Genomic DNA, 22273 nt, shown 5'->3' with positions numbered 1-22273 from the left:
GCGGACCCCCTGGTGTAGGTCATCCCCACCCGTGTCCCCCCGTGCACCTTTCTACCCACACACAGCCGCTGTCCGTCCGTGTCCGTCTCCGCCCCCCCGTCCTCCTCTGCCTGTCTCTGCGCCCTCGCAAGTGCTCTCCACCCAAACGTCCCCCCACACAAGGTTTTTCCCCCCGTGCGGGTTTTTTTCCCCGTGACGTGCCCCCCGCGTCCCCTGCCCTCCGGTCTCGTGCCCCCGCTCCCCCCTCCCATAGCTCCTTTGCTTCTGGACCCCCAGCTCCGCACGGGACACGGGCAGCCTGGGGAGCTTTGCCCCGAGCCATTCCTTTCCCCTCTGGGCAGCAGCGGTTCTGCCGCTGCTACAGGCAGGCGCTTTCTGGACGGGCGAGGGGCTGGGACGACCGGAGGCTGCTGCACGCTCCAGTCCGACTGAGACGCTGTTCCCGGGGGACCTGGCGCAGGGAAAGGCGAGGGACTCTCCGCGCTGCCGGTGACTCTTCAGAAGGGAACCGCGCTCTGGTTTTAGCGGCAGAAGGTGTCGGTCAGGCAGCCGCGTAGCACCGTGCTGAGCGATGTGGCAGGCGCCTGGCTTGGTGGAGTCCAGGCGTGTTTCTCGCCTCGCAGTCTCGATGCCCAACCAAGCAGGGGGTTCAGGTTCCCAAAGCCTTTGGGCGTGGGAGCAAGATGACAGCTAGGTGTCTAGCAGCACAGGATTTCAGCCGTGTTGCTTGCTGCAAATGGCTTGCAGGCCAGGAGATGTGGAGAGGGGTCTGAAATGAAGAAACGGAGCGTGGAAGCGATTGTTTTAAGGCGGCAAATGAAGCAGCCGAAGGAGGCGAGCGGCTCAGCTGCCCCCTGGGCGGACCGGCCCCTCCAGCCTCCCGAGTCTCGCGCGCTGCAGGCGGCCAAGCGCGGGCGCCGCGCGTGCTGGCGGGAGCGGCAGGGAGCGCGGAGCTGCGCTGCCGTCCAGAGCAGCGAGGGAACTGGCAGGGCTCTACGGCCGTCTGGTGCGGCCAGCTGAGGGGCCGCCGTGCCCCTTTGCTTTCCCTGTTTCACGTCTCATTCCTTTGCACGCCGCAGGGCAGGGCGGTAAGTAACATGGCGCAGCGTCTTGTTTAAGCGGCAAGCCCTGCGCGGGAAGCCCGGTGCGTGTGCAGGATGAGCAGAGGGCGGGCACCGCAGCAGAGCCCGAGGGGCGCCAGCGTATCGCTCGCTCGCAGATCGCGCGCTTGCCCGTGGTCTGCTCGCATGCACCGCTTCCTGATAATCGTAGCTGCCCCTCTGACGCAAAGCAGCTTTCAGTGCCTTGAGGATGCCATCGGTGTCGCTTTTATTTTCTTTTTTTTTCTTTTTTTTTTTTTTTTTTACTAAAATCTCTCCAGGGTCTGTTGACTCGCTGGTGTCACTCTCCCACCCCTGATGCCACATGCAGATGAATCCAGCACTCCCGGGGGCTTTTTCTGGGGGCAAAAAAGCCGAGGCAAGGCAAAGGTATTGACCAGGTTCCCTGTGCTGCGTCCCCCGGCTGGGTGCTGGGGTGGGGGGCGCGGAGAGAAAGGGCCAGCAGCCGCTGCAAGCTGTCAAGTGCAGAGGACTGAAATGCTCGAGCCGCTTGGGTGCTTTTTGGTGGCGAGGCGATGGCTGTGGCTGCGTGGGCTGTGAGCGGGAGCAGGGGCAGAGAAGGGCGAGGCTTGTGACACCCCCCGCCCCCGTAAGGCGGCGGCGGCGGCGGCGGCTGCGGGCGGCCCCAGGCGGGCCGGGGGGCGAGTCCTTTCTCCCCGCGGGGCGCGGTCGGAGCGCCGGGCTTGGTGTGGTGCTGCCGCCTGGCGGCCAAAAGCGGGTACTGCAGGGCGGGAGCCGCGCAGGGGCGGTGGCGTCCCCGTGGTCGCCGGTGCCGGTGGCCGGTAACGGGCATGCGACAGCGCGGTGCCCGCGGGGTGCTGCCGCCGCAGCCGTTGCTGCCTCCCGGTAAGGAAGCGCCGCTCTCGCCGCACGGGAGGCGCTTGCCGCTGCTAGCACTGCCGCGTCCGCCTCCGCTGCAGCCCCGCCCCGCGGCGTCCGCCTCCGCTGCAGCCCCGCCCCGCCGAATGCCCCGGTCCTGGTGTGGAGCGGCCCCGCCCCTAGCGCCGGGCCCCGCCCCTGGATGCCCCCGGGCAGGGGAAGGGCACCACCCCTAGCGACAGGCCCCGCCCCTGGAGACCACGCCTGCGCACTGTGTTGGGGTGGAGCTTAGCCGCGGGGGGGCGGAGCCTAGCGGTGGTAAGGCGGAGCTTTGCCGTGCGAGGGCGGAGCTTCACTGGCGCATGCGTGCTGTCTCGGGGGCGGAGCCTTGCCGAGGGGGGGCGGTGCTTTGCTCTGAAGGGCGGGGCTTTGCCGCGGGTGGGCGGAGCTTGCCGTGTGAGGGCGGAGCTTAACCGGCGCATGCGCGCTGTCTTGGGGCGGAGTTTTGCCGCGGGGGGCGGAGCTTTGATGTGAAAGGCGGAGCTTTGCCGCGCATGCGCGCTGCCTCGGGGGCGGAGCTTTGCCGCGGGGGGGCGGAGCCTTGCCAGGTGAGGGCGGAGCTTTGCCGGGTGAGGGCGGAGCCTGACCAGCGCATGCGCGATGCGTCGGGGGCGGAGCCTTGCCGTGGGAGGGCGGAGGTTTGCTGTGAAGGGCGGAGCTTTGTCTGCGCATGCGCGCTGTCTCAGGGGCGGAGCTTTGCTGCGGGGGGGCGGAGCTTTGCCGTGGGAGGGCGGAGGTTTGCTGTGAAGGGCGGAGCTTTGTCTGCGCATGCGCGCTGTCTCAGGGGCGGAGCTTTGCTGCGGGGGGCGGAGCTTTGCCATGGGAGGGTGGAGCTTTGCCGAGGGGGCGGAGCTTCACCGGCGCATGCGTGCTGTGTGCAGGGCAGAGCTTGGCTGCAGAGGGCGGGGTTTTCCGCTGGGAGGGCGGAGCTTCGCCAGCGCCTGCGAGGTGCATCGGGGGCGGGCATCGCGCCGTGGGTGGAGCTTCCCCCCGCGGAGGGGCCAGCGGGAGCCCGGCTGCGGCTGCAGGCAGGGAGGAGGTGAGCGGGGAAAGTCCCGAGAAGGGCGGCGGTGCCTGGGGGGGAGCGGCCGGGCCGGCGGGAGGCACGGAGCGGGGAGGGTGCGGTGCCGTGTGGGAGCCGGGCGGGTGGGGCTTCCCGGGGCCGGGCGGCGGGGGGCGCCGCGCCGCTCCGGGGCCGGGCGGCGGGGGGCGCCGCGCCGAGCTGAGCCGCGCTGGTTCGATGCTGGGCGGGCGCCGCGCCGGTGCGGGCCGGGCGGCGGGGCAGCGCCGAGCCGCGCCGGGGCCGGGCGGCGGGGCAGCGCCGAGCCGCGCCGGGGCCGGGCGGCGGGAGAGCGCCGCGCCGAGCCGAGCCGCGCCGGTCCGGGGCCGGGCGGGCGCCGCGCCGAGCCGCGCCGCTCTGGGGCCGGGCGCCGGGGGCCGCCGCGCCGATCTGAGCCGCACTGGTTCGATGCTGGGCAGGCGCCGCGCCGGTCCGGGGCCGGGCGGCGGAGAGGCGCCGCACCGAGCCCCGCCGGGGCCGGGCGGCGGGGAGCGCCGCGCCGAGCCGCGTCGGTCCGGGGCCGGGCGGGGGGGGGGAGCCGCGCCGGTCCGGGGCCGGGGGGCGGGGGGGCGCCGCGCCGAGCCGCGCCGCTCCGGGGCCGGGCGGCGGGGGGCGCCGCGCCGAGCCGCGCCGCTCCGGGGCCGGGCGGCGGGGGGCGCCGCGCCGAGCCGCGCCGCTCCGGGGCCGGGCGGCGGGGGAGCGCCGCGCCGAGCCGCGCCGCTCCGGGGCGGGGGTGCCGCGCCGAGCCGCGCCGCTCCGGGGCGGGGGGTGCCGCGCCGACCCGCGCCGCTCCGGGGCCGGGCGGGCGCCGCGCCGCGCCGGTCCGGGGCCGGGCGGCGGGGGGGCGCCGCGCCGCGTCGGCGCCGGGCGGGGGCGGGCAGCCGGAGGTGTTGGCGGGGGCTGCCCGGAGCCGCGCTGGGGGCTCGGCGGGGCTTCCACGTGCGGCGGCGGCGGGGGGAACGGTGTCCCCGCAGGGTCCCAAAGCACGGAAGGGTTGCGTCTCGCGGCATCCGGGGCTTTTGGTCGGTCACGTTGGTTCCCCGGGGCATGCCGGGAGGTGTAGTTTCTAGGGCCGTGGCTGCCGGGCAAACCGCTTCCTTTTTTGCCTCCTCCTTTCCCTTGCCTGCGGGGGAGCGGCGGGCCGGCGGGAGGCACGGAGCGGGGAGGGTTCGGTGCCGTGTGGGAGCCGGGCGGGCGGGGCTTCCCGGAGCCGGGCGACGGGGGGGCGCGTCGGGTCGGGGCCGGTGGCGAGGTGAGCCCGGAGTTGGGCGGGCGCCGCGCCGGTGCGGTGCGGGGCGGGGGGGCCCCGCGCCGAGCCGCGCCGCTCCGCTCCGGGGCCGGGCGGCGGGGGAGCCGCGCTGGGGGCTCGGCGGGGCTTCCACGTGCGGCGGTGGCGCGGTGAACGGTGTCCCCGCAGGATCCCAAAGCACGGAGGGCTGCGTCCCCTGGCATCCGGGGCTTTTGGTCGGCCACGTTGGTTCCCCGGGGCATGCCGGGAGGTGTAGTTTCTAGGGCCGTGGCTGCCGGACAAACCGCTTCCTTTTTTGCCTCCTCCTTTCCCAGCGTCACCTTCTGCGTCCCGGGAAGAAAATCCCGCGTGGGTGATTCCGCTCGGCGCTCAGGTAATCGCGTGTCTGGGGCTGCGGGAGCGGGGAGAAACCCTTGCCGGGTCAAGGACGCTCCAGGGGCGCCACATCAAAGCCAGAGGAAAGGCAAAGCCGCTGCCCGTGCAGAAAAGCCGATGACAAATTGCAGCTGAGAGAGCGCGCCGCGTTCCTGCAGTGCTCCCTTGGCAGTTTCGGCTGTTTGCCTTCCGGGCAAAAGAACAGACTTTCCTCTAGGAGAAATGAAGAGCTGCCTGTTCCCTTCTTTAGGGTCCGGTGTTTCTCTTCTGGTCGGTCGTGCTACTTTGATGGGCGAGCTGGAAATAGCCTGTTGTTCTGATACGCAGAACTAAATTGTTAGTAACATGCGGTGTCAGTAGAGTTCATTTTGGAGCACCTAGGTGCCAGTGGAAACGTAAGGAATGAAACGCGATGGAAACCGATCTTTAAACTTTAGTTTTCCTTGGTTTTTCTTTGCCATCAGAGCGTTGATGGCACGGTGGCCTGTGGCTCGGTGCACGTTCTGTTCCGTGGAGCCTTCGGTCTAGGACTTTGAAGTAACAAAGTTTGTCCTTCCAGAAAAGGGCTAGTCGCTCCTAGGATTGAGGTGTGGGCTTGGAGAGTCTCTTAAGCACGTGCCTAGAATTAAAGCCGAATTTCACTTCCTGTTGCTGCTGTTTGTCTTCACTTTCATTCCTTTCGCCACTGCTCCATCGTGAGCGGGAGCTCTGAATCATCCCTTTTTTTCAGTCTCGCACACGTTTTTTTACCCAAGGAGGTGCTACGTTTAGAAGTTAAGGAGTTTTCTCACAAACGCGTCGGTCGATGCAATTGCGTTGTGATTGTTAAAACCCCCAAAATAACACCGGTCTTACAGATCTGGCCTATTTCTTCTGAACACGGATTCGTCGCGTGCAGATCGGGATACAGATCGTCTGCGCTTCCTGCTCTGTGGAGGACACTGTGCTGAGACAGGGGTGAGCTCCCAAAGGAAAAAAAATACAAGGTCATGGGGTTTTTTTGTTTGTATTTGGGGGCGGGGGGGGGGTGTATTTAAAAGAAAAAAAAAAAAAAGAGTGGAATGTTGACTGGTGGCAGCCTGCAGAGCTTTTTTGCTGCCCGGCCTCTCCTTTTCCTCTCTTGAAGTCCTCTTTCGTGGCTGTAATTGTCGTTTGGAGAAGTTCGGAAGAGCAGTTCAGGGACTTGCCTGGGCCCGTGTGCTAGTAATACCAGGAAGGGAAACGCTTGAACCGGTAGCAAAGAAGTTGGCTCCAAGTAGAGGTTCTGAAGGAAGAACAACGATAACAGGAAGCAAATAGCAAGTTACCAAAAAATGGGCGCGTGTCAAACGCCTCCGAGTTTTATTGCCGAATGTTGTTTGGCAATATGTTCCAAAGGGCTATTTTTTCCTTTGCTCGGCTGTAGCCTTCGCAAGACTTCACAAAACCGGGCAGCTTGGGACTCCTCCCCAGCTTTATGCTACAGGTTTTTTTTCCTCTCTCAGCAGAGTGTCAGCTGCCGCCGTTTCACCGTGGTCGCCCTTTCTTCTGCCGTGAAAGCGCAAGACGGACGGAAAGGCTGCGTAGCGGTCTGCGAGTACAAGGTACGTCCGCGATGCGTGTCCGCGTTTTTCCTAAGGCGCTTGTAGCATGGACTTCAAAGTTAACGTCAAGAATGCGCCAGCTCTCCTTCCTTCTGTAGTTTTTCTAGGAACTATTTTAACGCAGATCCTAAAAGGAAAAGAAGGTCTGCGCTGGAGCGTGTTCTGCCTGTGCAAAGCCGACTTCCCTCCGTTTATTTTGCCTTCCTGAAAGCGCAATCTTCTGTTTCTGTGCGCTTACTAGGAAATGATATCGGGAAAATAGTTGCGTCCTAAAAGAGGAAAGACGCCGTTTGTAAGAGTTCAGGCGTTCAGAAGAAACAGGCTTTGTTTTCGTCATAGAAGCTGTGTGCTTTTTCAGTCAATAAGTTTTGAAAATATCTTAGAGTAGTCCTTGAAAAGCTTACTGAGATACTAGCGTCCGTACTAAAAGCGATCCAGGTCCAAGGAGAGACGTGGACAAAAGAGGAGGAATCGGCCTCGAAAATTCGTGTGTGTGATCAAAAACGTTCAAAACTGTAAATACGGGTGTGAGGCATTGCAGTAGAGAAAAATCTCTCGCCTTTATATATATATATATATTTATATATAAAAATAATATTCATATGTATATATACAGTATTCATATATATATATATATATATAAAAAGAAGGATTTCCAAATACAAACCTATATCTGCTGTATTATATAAATGATTCAAAAATAATTTTCTGTCTTTTTCCATTTTTTCCGTCTCCGTTTTAGTTCACCGATGCGGGTTTTTAAATCACTTCCTGATGTCCTGTTTTTTAATTTTCCCAATTATTTCTTGTCTTTCCTTAGTGCCCTTGCTTTTTAAAATTTTGTTTCTGCATCTCTGTTTTAGTGCACTGTCCCTAATGCTGATTGCTTTTTAAGTTTTCTTTCTATGCCTCCTTTTATTCCGTTCACTGTCTTTATTTTGAATGATTTCTTGTCTTTCCTTAGCACTGTCGCTTTTAAAAATTTCTGTCTATGTCTGCATTGTAGTTCAATGTTGCTACTTTGTACTGCTTTCCTCTCTTAATCCTTTGGCTTTTAAAATTTCTACTTGCATCTTGTTTGCTGTCATTAACTTTTAATTATTCTTTCTTGTTTTTCCTTAGTGCCATCACTTTTTAAATCTTCTTTTCCATCTCCATTTTAGTTCACCAATGGGATTTTAAAATTTTTTCCTTATTTCCTTAATCACCATTGCTTTTAAAAGTTTGTCTGTTTTTATACCATTTCCTGTCTTTATTTTGATGTATTTATCTTTAATTATTTTTTTGTCTTTCCTTAGTGCCCTACCTTTTAAAATTTTCTTTCCACAGCTCTCTCTTAGTTTGTTTTCTTTTTCTTTTAGTTTTCTTTCTATGCCTACTTTTATCCTGTTCACTGTCTTTATTTTTTAATGATTTCTTGTCTTTCCTTAGTGCCTTTGCTTTTTAAAATGTCTATTTATGTCTGTGTTGTAGTTAGCTGTCACTATTTTTTAGTGCTTTCCTTTCTTAATCTTAATATTTGGGTTTTCCTTTTTTCCTTTCTTAATCTTGATCATTGGTTTTTAAAATTTTCTACTTTTATCTCCTTTGCTGTCATGAGATGTTAATTATTTTTTTCTTGTTTTTCATTACTGCCATTGCTTTTACAATTTTTTAATTCTACATCTCTCTTTTAGTTCACAGTTTCGATTAATTTTTTCCTTATTTTCCTTATAGTTTGCCATCGCCGTTTTTTCATTTGCTCAATATGGCTTTAATCTCCATTGCTTTTAAATTTTCTGTCTCCTTTTATCCCCTTTGCTGTCTTTATTGTGCTCTAGTTAATTATTTCTTGTCTTTCCTTGGGGCCCTCCCGTTTTAAATTTTCTTGCTCTGCCTTTCGTTTGCTGTCCCTAGTTTTTAGTTCCCTCCCCTTCTTTTCCCTAATGCTCATGGCTTTGCAAATTTTCTTTCTCTGCCCACTTTTCTCCTGTTCACCATCTGTAGTTTTGAATGATTTCTTGTATTTCCTTAGTGCATTTTTTTTTTTTTATTTCTGCATTGTAGTTCACTGCTGCTATTTTTTAGTTCTTTCCTTTCTCCGTCCTTTGGCTTTTAAAATGTTCTACTTTTATCCCGTTTGCTGCTGTTAGTTTTTGATTGTCCTTTCTTGTCTTTCCTTAGTGCTATCGCTTTTTAGATTTTCTTTCATCATCTCCATTTTAGTTCAGTGATGCTATTTTTGAATGTTATCCTTATTTCCTTAATCACAGTTTCTTTTAAAGTTTTCTGTCTCCTTTTGTTCCAGTAGCTGTCATTATTTCCCTGTATTTATGTTTTAATTATTTCTTGTCTTTCCATAGTGCCCTCACTTTTTAAATTTTCCTTCTCCATCTCTTTAAGTTCACTGCCACTATTTTTTAATTTTTCCATTTATTTCTCTAATCCCTGTTACTTTTTAAAATTTTCTTTTATGCCGTTCCCAGTCTTTATTATGCTGTTCTTTTAATTACTTCTTGCCTTTCTTTAATTCCTTTGCTTTTTAGATGTTCTATTTTAATCTGTTCTAGCCTGCTGTCTCTATGTTTTAATTTTTCCCTTATCGCCCCCTTTTAAAATGTTCTTTCTATGCTTACTTTTCTTACTTTTGATGCCTTTATTTTTTAATTATTTCTTTTCTTTCTACATCTCTGTTTTAGTTCAGTCCCTATTTTTAAATTTTTCCATTTTATTTCCCTAATCCCCCTTGCTTTTCAGATTTTTCTACTTTTACCTCGTTCACTGTCTTTATGTTGCTGTCTTGTCTTTTAATAATTTCTTGTCTTTGGTTAGTGCCCTTGCTTTTTAGAGTTTCTTTCTGCATTTATTTTAGTTCACTGTCCCTATTTCCTAATTTTTTCCTTTGTTTCCCTAATTCCCCTCTGCTTATTAAATCTTCTTTCTATGCCTACTTTTATTACCTTTGAATTTTTTTAATAATTTCTTGTCTTAGTGCCGTCACTTTAAAAATTTTATTTTTACATCTCTGTTTTAGTTTGCTCTCCTTATCTCATAATTTTCCCTTTATTTCCCTAATCCCTGTCGCTTTTAAAATTGTCTACGTTTATTCCCTTTGCAGTCTTTATTTTGCTGTCTTTTCTTTTCATAATTTCTTGTCTGTCCTTAGTGCCCTCGCTTTTTCAATGTTCTTTCTCCATCTCTGAGTTTGCTGTCCCTATTTTTCAATTTTTCCCCTTTATTCCCCTAGTTCCCCTCTGCTTATTAAATGTTCTTTCTATGCCCACTTTTATTCCCTTTGCTGTTGTTTAAAAAATTATTTCTTTTTCTTTCATTCGTGCCGTTGCTTTTTAAATTTTCTTTCCACATCTGTTTTAGTTCGCTGTCCCTATCTTTTAATTTTTCCCTTTATTTCCCTCATACCCATCACTTTTAAAACGTTCTTTCCCTGTCTACATTTTTCCCTTCGATGTCTTTATTTTTAATTATTTCCTTAGTGCCTTTGATTTTCAATTTTCTTCCTATGTCCCCGTTTCAGTTCAGTGCCCCTACTTTTAAATTTTTTCCTCTATTTCCCTAAACTCTGTTGCTTCAAAAATTTTCTACCTTTATTCCGTTCACTGTCATTATTTTTTAATTATTTCTCATCTTTCCTTAGCGCGGTCGCTTTTTACAATTTCTGTCTCTCTGCATTTGTTTGGTTCGCTGTTGCTATTTCTTTAATTCTTTCCTGTCTTAGTACCTCGGCTTTAAAATTTTTGTTTCTATGTCTACTTTTATCTCGTTTGCTGCCTCTGTGTTTAATTTTCTTTCTGTTTGTCCTCTACCCAGTTGCTTTTGAAATTTTCTTTCTACATCTACTTTGATCAAGCTCCCTATCCTTACTTTTTAATAGTTTGCGGTCTGTTGTGTACCCCGTTGCTTTTAAAATTTACTTTGTATGCGTCTCTCTCTTTGTCCCCCTTTCTTTATTTGGTAGTTTTTTCTTGTCTTTCCTAAGAGACGTGGCTTTTATTTTTCCGATGTCTAATTTTATCCCATCCAATGCGCTTATTTGTTAATGCTTTCCTGTCTGTCCTCCAGCCTGTGCTTCACTTCATCTCTTTTCTTCGTATGTCTCTCTTTAGATTGCCATCTCTATTTTTTTCATTTTCCCCTCTCTTTATCCCTCGGCTTTTAAAATTTTGTTTCCATATGTAATCTGGTTTGCTGTCCCTGTTTTTAGTTCTTTGCTGACTGTGCTGTACCTCTTGGCATTTTCAAGTTTCCTTCTAGGTCTACTTTTATCAAGGTCCCTATCCCTGTTTTTTAATTCTTTCCTGTCCCATCCTTTTTGAATTTTTCTCTCTCTCATCTTTTACGCAGTTTGCTCTCCCTGTTTTTAATTTTGTCTGGTTTTCCTTACCCTGTCGCTTTTAAAATTTTCTTTTTATGTCTCCATTTATCTAGTTCCCTTTCCCTTATTCTTAATACTTTCCTGTCACGTACCATGTTGCTTTTAACGTCTTATTTCTATCTCTCCATTTATCTAGTTCCCTGTCCCATTTTTCTTTCCTGTGTTTCCTGTAGTCCATTGTTTTTTATTTTCCCTTTCAAATCTCCCTCTACATAGCTCCCTTTAACAATTTTTTACATGTCCTGCCTCTCTGTCCTGTTCCCTTTCTATTTCTCGCTCTGTCTTACATTCTCTAATTTTTAATTCTTGCCTATGTTTGTTGCTTTTTAATTTCTATTTCTATGACTGCCTCTATCCAACTTCCTGTCACTTTTTTTTAATTCTTTTTGCTTTTTCCCCCTTTTGTACTTCCCTCTATCCGCCCCGCCCCGCCGCTGCCTGCGTGTCTCTTATTCTCTCTGTCCCTCTCTGCTGTTCCTGTTGTCCCGCTCGGTCCCTTCTGTCTCTCTCCCCTGCCCCCTGTTGCTCCCTGTTCCTGTGGGATCTCCCCATCCTCCTCCTCGCTGCACTCCATTTCTCTCTCTCTCAACACCCTTGTGCGGTTCCCCGTCCCTCTCTTGTTCCCAGTATCCCGTTTTCTGGCTCCCTGTCCTACACCTCTTCTCTACCTCCCTCCATCCTTCCTTCTGCTTTCCTCGTCCCTCTTTTCCCTCTGTCCCGCTGCCTTTGGGCACCGAGCCTCGTAACCAGCTCATTGCTGGGATTTCTGATGGGCGTGAAGGAACAAACATTTGCTGCCTCCTTTGTGACCCCAGATGTGTTTCCAGCCCCTGGCCTCTGGGTGAGCGGCTGCGGTTGGGTCCAGGGGACGCAGTGATGTGCTGTGGGGCTGGGGTGATGGCCTCAGTTCCTGATGGGTTCCAGCTAGGGCAGCCCAGGTGGGACCCATGAAGCGAAGACGGGGCTGGGCCAAGTAGCTGGCACAGTGCTGCGGTTTGGATTGAGGATGAGAACAATGTTGGTAACGCACTGACGTTTTGTTTGTCGCTAAGTAGCGCTTACACCGCTCAAGGACCTTGAGTGAAGAAGCTGGGAGGCGCCCTTATTTCCTCAATTGCTGTACTGTTAACTGTTTTTCTGCTTTGATCCTACTCCTTGTGTTTATTTTGCCTTTTTTTCTTTGTATCTTGTGTTTTCTTAGTAGCCCTGCCTTTTACATTTTTTGCCTACATATCCGTTTTAGTTTGCTCTAGCTTATTAAAAATTTTTTACTTAATCAGCATTGCTGTTAAACTTGTCTGTCTCCTTTTATCCCATTTAGTGTCCTCATTTCAGCGTCTTCATTTTTTAATTATTTCCTATCTTTCCTTTGTTTCCACGCTTTTGAGATATTCTTTCATCATCTCCGTTTTATGTCCCTGTCCCTATTGTTTTTCACCTTTATTTCCCTAATCCCCTTTGCTATTTAAATATTCTTTCTATGCCTCCTTTTTTTCTCTCTGCTCTCTTTTTTTACATTTTTTTTTGCTTCTTTGCCATCGCTTTTTAGATTTTCTTTCTCCATCTCTGTTTTAGTTTAGCAATGCTACTTTTAAATGTTTTATTTCTTCAATCACCGTCGCTTTTAAAATTTTGTTGTCTTTTATCCCATTCACTGTCTGTGTTTCGTTGTCTTTATGTTGTAATTATTTCTTGTCTTTCCTGAATGCCCTCTCTTTTCAAATTTTACTTCTACCTCTCTGTTTTAGTTCACCGTCTCTATTATTTTTTTCCTTATTTCTTTAATCACCGTCGCTTTTAAACATTTTGCTTTACTCAGAGATAACTCCTCCACAGGCTTTCATTTTGCCCCAGAGCACTCTTACCTTCCGCTCCGCCACGTCAGATGTCTCCGTTCGGTACCCGGTCTCTCGAGGACATCCGTGCTCTCTTCGGATCCTCTCCCGCGTACTTCATCGCCTCGGCGAATCTTCATTTGTTTCTACGTCCGTGTTCCCCCATCTCACGGAGCCATCCCGTTCCTGTCACGATGTCCCCCCGAGACCCACAGCACCCTTTGAGCTCTGTAGCGCTATTTGTGTTTCTCCCATTCAGACAGAACCCTTGCTCAGGCTTTGTCTGAGCCCCAGAGCTCTCTTACCTTATTCTCTGCCATCTAGGATGTCTCTGTTCAGTCGCTCATCCCCCGGGGACATACGTGAGTACATTGTTAGGGCACCCTCTTGCGTTTCGCATTGCAACCCAGATCCTTTTTCTGTCTCTCTTTCGCTCTCGACACCCCCCTTCTGCCATCATCGTGCTTACCGAGGCGGTCCTCGTGCCCCACAGCCGTCTTTTCGCTCTGTAACGCTCTTCGCGACCTTCTCGCTCCCCAGGAACCTTTTTCGATGCCTTATTTAATCGGGTTCGTTTGTGCCTCCGAGCGCTCTTATCGTCCTGTGCGACATCTAGGGTGCCTCCATTTGGTCCCTGGCCTCCCCGAGGACATCTGAGATTTTGGGTGGAACCTTCCTTTTTTTTATTACTTTTATATTTTACTTTCCCTCCAGCAGCTGTTTGTAGGAAGTATGTTGTGCAGATGCCGTAACTTTTTCTCTCTTGACTTTACATCTGTTAGTTTTGAAATCGTGTCTACAGATACAATAGGCTAAAAGGAAACTATCCGGGGGATTTGTCTTTTGTTAGAGAGAAACGAATGAGTTTTTTTTTAGTTTGCACAATCCGATGTCAGCATGAAGTTATTTTAAAACTACAGATGCTTTTTAAAAAGTATATTCCCATTTTTGGCTTAGGTTTTTAGGTGTTGGTTTTTTTTTTTAAGTCGGTCTTTTCACCTGATTTTCTAGCTAAAGTTCCGATCCCCTCCAGACGTCTTCCTCGTGTCCCGAGCCTTCTTCGGTCTCTCCGGCCCATTCAAGACCCCTCTAACGGCGTCACGATGCCTATCTATGCCTTCGAGGTCACCCTTAGCGTGCCTTTAGCTTCGTAGCGGACCTCGCGCCCCTCTCGTTCCCTCAGAAGACTTCCCGAGTCTGTATCTGTGACCGGCCCAGTTATCCCGGCCTCTTTCCTCTAGCCGTGCCTCTATTCGTTCCCCGGCTGTCTGATGACAACTTTAGTTGGTTCAGATCCCCTCCGGATTTAATTGTCATGTCCCCAATCCTTTTTCTGTTTCTCTGCTCCCTCAGGACATTTTTTTTCTCTTGCTCACGATGCCTCCCGAGACCTTTCCTTGTGCTCCACCTCGTTCTTGTAGCACTTTGAGCCATGCAGCAGTCATTCGTTCCTCTATACTATCTAGGATTCCCACGTTCAGTCTCCGGCCACCCGAGGCCATCGGTACTCCACTCGGACAATCACCCAAGTTCCTCCTTGTCGTCCCAAGCCGCCTCTCACCTGTCAGCCTCCCTCGACGCCCCTCTCCCCACAGTCACGACGCCTCCCGAGATGTTCCTCGTTCTCTACGGCACCCTGTAGCACCATATCTCCTTTCCCATCTCTCTCGTTCAGTCGGAGCCTCCCGTCTTTCTTTGCTACCAGCGCTCTTTCGTCTCTCTGCCGTCGAGGGCGTCTTCCTTCGGTTCCTCTCCCACTTAGTCACGTGGAGTTTGCCGAGATGTTCTCCTGAGCCTCCGAGGCTCTCGCTGTGTCTCCAAGCCATTTTTTCTTACCCTGCCCTCTCATAATTCCTCTACTCTATATAACGATGCCTTCCGAGTCCTTTCTCATACTCCACAGCAGTCTCGTAGCACTTTAGCTCCAGTGCAATTTTTTTTGTTTTGGTGCGCTTTAGAGCCCTCTTATCTTCTTCTTTGCCATTTAGGATGCCTTCGTTCAGCCCCTGATCCCCTGACGACATCTGTACTTTGTTGAAATCCTCCTCGGAGTTCCTCATTGATACGTCTGAGGCTTCTTTGGTGTCTCAGGCCCCCTCGGGATTCCTCCGTTGCCGAGCTCTCGCGAGATACCCCCTACGCCCTAGAGCCCCGTTTTAGCTCAGCAGGGAGCTTTGTGCACCTCTTTTCCCCTCCGAGCCCTTCCCGAGTCCACCTCCGTTACCCCGGTCGGTCCTTCCGTCCTCTCACCCATTCGGCGTGCCTCCATTCGGTCCCCGATGACATCCGTCCTTTTGCGTGACTCCTTTTAGAGCTCATTGTGTCCTCGAGACTACTTTGGTCTCTCTGGCCCCCTCGGGGCCTCTCCGATCCCTGCGACGATGCCTCTCCTTCTGCCTAACCTTTTGTAAAGCCATCTTCATGCTCCGCAGCAGTCCCTTTGGTTTTTTGTCTTACGGTACGTTTCTATTTGGTGGCTGGTACCCCAAAGACATCTACCATCAGTTCAGATCTGCTCTTGAGTTTTTCAGAGAAGGCGATAGTCTTCCCCTCTTTTTATTGACAGATCTCCCGTGGTTTTTTTTGTTGTGTTTTGCAATTTATATTTGTTCTAGCTACTTAGGCATTCATTCAGCTGCCTCATACGGCCTCTGAGATGTTTTTTGTGTTTCTATGGGATTTTTGTGGTTTTCGTCTCTTAGGACTCATCTAGTTCTATTAAGGGAGTCCGTCGGAGAGACCGATGAGGTGACTGAACCGTTGGTGATTTACAGTAAATAATTTACTTTGCAACCGGAGGAATTTTCGAAAAAGGATTTTTATGGGATTTAATTACGCTTTGTCATTCAGTTCTATCTGGAACGTACTTTTGGTGGAAGTTAAGTAGCGCACGCGGTTTCACTAGCAACGAAGCGTAATTCCATAACATCCTGTTTTTTTCATGGGAAACTAAAGCATGTAATTGTTGGTAATAATGTCACTAACGAGTTTAACGGGTTTCTTTCTTACGTAGTTTGGTAGGAGGTCTATCTCATTCTATCTGCACCCCAGAAAAAATACATTTAAGTCCTTACCCGGTCACATTGCCAATGCGATAGATGCTGTTGCTGTAAAAAAATAGATCTTCTCATTTCTAGTAAGGGTTACTTTCCCCATTTAAGTCCTTTACACATTGAAAACCTAAGGCATAGAAGAAACCTCCTTGCTGCTCCTCCGGCAGCCTTTATGCCATCTGGTGGTTTGTCCCTCCCCTTTCCCAGGTGAGTGTGGGAAGGGCAGTGGGCGGGGCCAGGGGTATATGAGCCACAGCCTCAACTCAGGCAACTCATTCTGCTTTTGGGTTTCAGTGGTGTTAGTGTTCTGCTGTTCCTTCAGTCAATTCCAGATTTTGATCTGCTTTAGTTATTTGAGTAGGTGTGTTTTGATATTGAGAGAAGCAGAAGCATTTGTTTGAGGTAAGGGCTTTGGGACTAGTTGAGGTTCAGCATCATATATAGTAAAAACCAGACTTGTGTGCAGATTTATTTTTTTTTTTTTTTCCTCCTCAGTATTGTATTGGGTGTTTAGGAGCAGTAAGATGGATTAATAGTCTGAGCTTGGATTTTCTTTTTTTATTTTAAGTGTGTTGTATGTTTTTGGAATTTCTGGCTCTATTGAAGATAGAACTTTGTTTTCTTCACTAGTTCTGCCATGCAAGTTCTCGATAGCTTTTCATAATGGGACTGACGGTGAGATGATCTAGCAGCGTTTAAGGTGGGCATCTTGTATCTATATGCATATGGAGTTTTAACATTCTTCAAGAAAGCAGCAGGTACACAAGGCATAGTGTTTTTCAGAGTACGGAACGGTCCATCATCTTTCTTAATTGCTGACAGAGTACCACGTTGTCCCTAGAACCTTTACGGCTTGCAGTAGGTACCTCATAGATCATAAGCATGAGGACTTCACTGATTTTGCGGGTTTGTAGCAGAGCCTGGAGTCTACAGGAAGATGAAAGGTAAGGGGAGCTTACAGAATGTGGGGTACAGCTTAGAAGAGCAGTTCCAGAGGAGCAGCTGACATGGGAGGTTCAGGGGTGCGAATACAGGGCAGGAGCTGTTGGGAAGGAGTGGCTTTCCTTCCCTGCGGGTTCAGGAGAAGAGAAGGGGTTTTTCAAAGTTTTGGGAGCGGGGGATGGTTGGGTAAGGGAGGTAGGTTCACTGGTTTTTTTTTTCAGAAGGGTTATGCAGTTGAATTTGGTTTTTGATCAGGTCTGTTCTGGTTTTGTCTCTCCACAGCCGACGGGAGATGGGAGGAAGTCACGAGAGACGCAGCGTAAACTGTCCGGGCTTCTGCATAGGAACAAGTTTTCTGAGACGAGACTCGTCTGATGTTTGGCCCTGCATTGGGTACATTAAGGTACATCAAAATATACCCTCCAGAAGTCTCGGGTCTCTGCTCCTCCGTGCTTCTTATTTCATTCGCTGAGCTAATTTTTGCTTCTGTCCCTTCACCGTCCATTGGGATGTCACAGAAATTGTAACTTAGAGGCATTGACTAGGCACTTATTTCCAGTGCAGGCTTGCGTCGCTGTCTTCCCTCGTGTTTCTTGGAGAACAGGATGTGTATTTGTGCTCTTAAAAATCTCCAGGGAAGGGTGTGTCTTATCACAGTCCTGGGTGTGCGAGCTTTTTCTGGTTTTCTTTTTGCCTTTTTCCTTAAGTGTCCAATGAGGCTTTTTCTAGTGTCGGTCATGACAGCGATGTTCTTGTTTATAGTGTTTTTAGCACCGGTTTCTGTAGTCGTACGGTGTCCATTTTAGATCTTCGAGTCACCGTGTTACGCTGTTGTGGTTTTTCCATCGGCGGACTGCCGTTGTAATTCCCAACGGGGCTTTGTAGGTTATCGGGCTCAAGGGTCTCGAGCCGCTTTTGTGGCGGCCCTCTTGTCCTCACAGCTCCATCCATCGGGCAGTCTCTGTTGCTGCGCGGTGCAATGTTCTGTTTTTTTGGAGGTTCCTGGGTTTGTCATATTTTCTGGCTTTTGGTTACAATTTTTTTTTGCAGGATTTCTGTTGTGTATTCCTGCAGGTAAGGTCAGGTTGTCTTTTGACATCCAGGTCCCTGTGGCTCTCCTTCCTCTCTTTTTTTGTTTTTCCTTTTGTAGTTATCCTCACCAGCTTTTTCCCACGATGGGAGCAGCAGAGAGGGGAGCGGAGCTCTGGGGACATCTGGGGAGGTAACGTCAGGATTCCTCCTGTCTTTGCAGGTCTGGCCCTGAGGAAGTCGGTACGCGGGTCGACGGCGTGAGTATTTATTATGCGGGTGCGCTAATACCTTTCAGAGTGTGTCAGAGGGTAAGGATTTTGTTATGTTTGGTGTCACGTTGTTCTGTGTATTTGTTGAAGACGCGAGTTTTGTGTGGGAGGAAGCGGGCTATCTGAGTGGTTTTTGGGATAAGGTGGGGTACATGTGTTTTTAGGTTGTATCTTATTTGCCAGGTGTTTTGAACTAATTGTATCTGAATTTCCTAGGGAGTCCCAAACGGGTTTGGGGCCCTCCGATGGCAGGTGCTGTTGCCGCAAGGCAAAGCAGGGTCATAGCAGAGTGTTTTTGCCGTTTGTGGGGCTGGGCTCGGCCATCTCCTGCACAGACTCCTGTTGTGTAGCGGTCAGGGATGGTAGCTTTCTTTTGATTTCTCGAAGAACAAGAGGATGGAGCGTGTTGTAGGAGCGTAATCATTTTCTCTTCCTTTGGCAGTAGAGGCATCCGAGGGCCAGCCCGCATGCGAGGAACAGCACCAGGCTGTCTGTGTTGACCGTCAGCAGAGGAAGGAAGCTTCTTTAAGAAGCCGAGGTGATTAAGTAGAGTCCTTAGTTGTTCGCTTTGATTTTCATCACGGGGGTGGGGAGGGGCTGGGACATGCAAAACGCGGTCCCAGATGGGCGACCCGTCTGTTACGTGGCAGGCCGTGAGAAATATCACGGACAGCACTGGACAGGCATTAGAACCCGGTGCTTGGGTCCGACTGACCTGGCAGAACCATCCTGCCATCTCAAGTAATGCGTGCTTCTGTACGGAGATTTTAATAGCTCGCTCCGCATCACCTTTGGCTTTTCCTCATTGAGCTCGTATTTTGGCCAGAAGCATCTCTCATGAAGCGTTTGGGTCTGAGGGGCCTCCGTGAGATTTTTGGCGCCCGTCTCCATGAGATTCTGTGACCATCGAGTCACGTTCAGCATCTGTCTGCTGTCAGGTCTCCTGTAACTACTGTGCAGTTTCAGCTTAAGGCTTTATAGTGCAGCGTTATCTAATAGTAGCGTTGCGTACACAAGTAGCTTCCGGCAGCCCAGCGTCCTGTCCCGTACATGTCGGCGCTCTTATGCGAGCGTGCTGTCTACCGAGGGGTTCTCCGTCCTGCGGCTCATGGAGTCCTTTAGGAGTTAGTTCTCCGTAAAGGAGGAGTCTGTCTTTACACGAGCCACGGTCATTTGCTACTTGTAGCTCTTTTGGTGTTTGGCCTATCATCGGTCTTTGCCTATATTGGGGTTATTTGGCAGTAAGCGTAATTTTTGCGTGTCGGTGGGTGGTTTGACTTAATCTTGCGGTTTAAGCAATAGGTCTGGGCTAAGCGGCGCAGTCGAGCGAGGAGTGACAGCGAAGGTGAGCAGACGGCGTTGTGGGCCACGATGGAGGTTGAGATCGATCGTTCTGGGATTTGTGCTTTTGGGCTCTCTGTGTTGCTTGAGTACCTAAGTTGGTCCAAGGGATTTGCATGGTGGGCTCTCTGTTTAGGAAAGCAGTATGTAACATCTGCGTGTGTCTCCACAATCTCCTGAAGCGGAGCTGGCATCGAAGGTTACGGTTCCCGAATCATTGGAGACGGACCGACTACACGAGCAGGTGCCTGACATGGATGCTGACCCCGGAGGCGTGGCACGGGAGGCGGGCGGAGCCGCGTTAGGAGGCTGGGGGCAAGGATGAGTCCGGCATGTGGCTATTGGGGTAGGGGAAAGAAGAGGTCAGCGTCTACTTCTCATGGGTATTACTGTCTGTCTGTCTTGTTTTTTTTGTAACTCACTGATGGCGCTGCATCAGCCTGGCAGGTCACAGCGTAAAGCTCGAATCGACAAGGTTAGCAGAGTGAAGAAGTCAGAATGGGGAAGGTTCGCTGTTTGCTAGGGTATTTGTGAGCACCCGGTCGACTTGGTTTTATTGTTGCTGCAGATGCATAGTAGGGAGCTGGACACCGAAGGGATGAGGCGAGCGGAGCGTTGCGAGAAGGAAGGTCGGCACGCAGCGACGGAGGGAACGTGCCCCTGTCGGCGCCTATGTGCCTAGCTAGCGCTCTGTTTTGAAAGTGTAAAGCGACTCGCAAAACTACATGCAAATCAGAAGGTCTGGCCTGAGGTCATCAGGCAAGGTGGGTGATGAACATCAACCGTAGCAGCAGTTTATTTTGAGGTGTAGAATTGTTGGAGCAGGTGACTGCTTCCAGACACAACGGTTGTTTCTATATTTCTGGTTTCTAGGCGCCACGGGCGATGCTGGCCGCAACATCTGGCGTTAGACTAGAAGCGAGCGGAAGGCCAAGGTGCTTCCGAGGCAGGTGTCATTGCGGAAGAGGTCAGCGTTGACTGGCGTGACGCTGAGCGATGGCACTCCGTGTTTGCAGATGATGAAGAGGATCTGGGTGACTGCAGTGACATCTCGGGTAGCCTATGTGGTCTGTTTTAAAAGATGGTTTCTGACCCCCAGCCCTCTGAAAGGCAAGTTGAGGGCCAAAGCTATCTTTGTGCAGGTGATGGGCTGGGTGGGGGAAGCGCAGCAGGGGCGGGCAGGCGTTCTAAAATCAGCGTAGCGGAGAAGGCGGTTTGAGATTATGCATGTACGGGCAGAGAGGGCACGGGGTTCTTTGTGTAAAACACGACTGTCTACTGGGCAGGGCAGGTCCAGCCTGCGTCTGTGTTACTGTGTAGTCTTTGTAGTCCGTCTTGTGTCTCATACCATACCTTACTCACGTCATGATGTCTCTATTCTTCTGTGTCTGGCGGGCACATCGCAATACCCAGGGTCTCGTAAGCGTCAGCTCATCGGCGTAACGATAACAGAGTCCTTCCTTTCTTGAATTAAAGTTTATCACGTGGATCAGTCACACGTATCTTGCGTATCAGAAGTTTACAGACGGTAACTTATTGCGATGGCGATTAAGAAGGCATCAGCATTGCCGCTCGAGAGCCGTCTGTTTTCCCAGAGTCTTTTTCTGCAACTTGTTCCCTGCATCCTAACATTCTTAGGTATTTAAGCCTGGCTTCTCACACCTCCGTCATCCCAGTTACAGACATATCTTTTTTTATATATCTTGATCACTGGCGATGGTATTTGACTTGTGGGGCTGCTGTAGGTTCTTCCTCACGGCCCCATCGATCTTATAGCCCGTTGGCATCTCTGGGCCGGGATTCATTCCTTTTGACAAGAGTTTTTCTTAGATATCTGGGTGACGTCATCCGTAGCGTTTGTGCGCAGCGTCGGTCTGCGTGCGTACGCGTCCGGGTTGGAGCCGCTTCGCCTGGGGGCATAGCGATGGTAGAGTCCGGGGAAGATTAGCACGAAGAGCGACGGTTAATGTTAATACGCCTAGACTGTTTTGGCAAAGGCGGTACGGCCTATTTCCAAGCGACCGGCCATCGGCAGCAGGCAGGACGACCATTTCTGTAGCGTTTGGCGGGTGCCGAGGGGATGACCGGAGCTGTCTGGGAGACTCGGCTTGAATGCTAGAGTGCTGCTAGTTGAGCAAATGGAATCTCAAAGGTGTTAAGGCTTGTATATGTAGGGCTTAATATTTGAGTTACTTATTTCTTTTAATGGCAGGGTGTACTTGGGCTCTAGATGGTATTGCCGAATGGGAACAAGAGTAGCGGAATCGGTTGATCTCTCGCTCGGTATCCGGGTGACTTGTTCGATGTCATTGTTTTTGCAGGTGCAGAAGCACCAGCCGTGCGAGGCGACGGTGAGGTGAGCACCATAAGAACACGGGTCAGCGTGCGGTGTTAGAGGGAAGATGTGACCGGTAGCTGTATGAGTCGATTGCGGTTTGTGTTTCTTTGTCTGAAGGCGTGAGGCCATGTGGGATCTGGGCACCGAAGCTGACTCGGGCACGGCGAGCGATGACTAGCGGGCTGGCGTAGCCATTAGTTTTCAGGTGTCTTATTGTGGGTGAAGCTATAAACACGCCTTGTTGTTAGGGTTTTACAGGCGGTACTCACAGCTCGACGTGGCAACCTGAAAACAGCAGAGGCAGTGCTGGAAACCGGCCAAGGTACAGGAGGAGGAGATGGGAATCGGTGCGGGCAGGCTCTCATTTTAGGTAGTATCTCTGCATCTGTTATTCGCTTTGATTTTTTTTTTTGCATATGATGCATGTAGTATCAGAGGAGCGAAGCAGTGCTTTGAGCGGTCCGAGAAGGCGAGGTGGTCGCGGGCCTGTTTGTGCCCGAGAGTAAAGTGTCGTGCTGCAACTCGACGAAGCTTTTCTCTTTGGTTTGGCAGGTCCTGCGGAGGCCGCCTTGGGAATCGGATTAGCATTTGAGGCGAGCTGGGTAGCGGGGAGGAGGAGCACGGGACCGGTGACTTTTCACAAGCACAATGGTAATTTTGTGTATCTGAGCATTTTAGTGCCACGAGGAACGACGGCCGCAGCCTCCGTCTCTGGAATCGGCACGGAGCAGGCGAGCGGAACGCCACGGCGCTTCCGAGGATGAAAGCGATGCGGAAGAGGTAGGCGTCTGCTGTTGGGATGCTTACTGCTGGTGGTGTGGGAA

General features: G+C 51.2%; 1 long non-coding RNA gene across 2 annotated transcripts; it reads left to right on the top strand.

Moving 5' to 3' along the window:
* The first annotated feature begins 2845 nt into the window (after positions 1 to 2845).
* LOC148056976 (uncharacterized) lies at positions 2846 to 21777 on the top strand. Of its 2 annotated transcripts, XR_015702095.1 has the most exons (7): positions 2846 to 3039; positions 5542 to 5641; positions 6172 to 6267; positions 16752 to 16872; positions 17722 to 17809; positions 18213 to 18308; positions 21433 to 21777. It is a non-coding gene; the product is annotated as an uncharacterized LOC148056976 (long non-coding RNA). The 2 variants fall into 2 exon arrangements; XR_015702094.1 differs by lacking the exon at positions 21433 to 21777 and having other exon boundaries at positions 18213 to 18347.
* The last annotated feature ends 496 nt before the right edge of the window (positions 21778 to 22273 follow it).

The sequence above is a fragment of the Nipponia nippon genome, unplaced genomic scaffold, assembly GCF_047370975.1.
Source record: "Nipponia nippon isolate SJK-2023a ecotype South Korea unplaced genomic scaffold, ASM4737097v1 scaffold_101, whole genome shotgun sequence".
Lineage (NCBI taxonomy): Eukaryota > Metazoa > Chordata > Aves > Pelecaniformes > Threskiornithidae > Nipponia > Nipponia nippon.
Note: the sequence above shows the minus strand (reverse complement) of the source record. Positions and strands in the feature narration are given on the sequence as shown.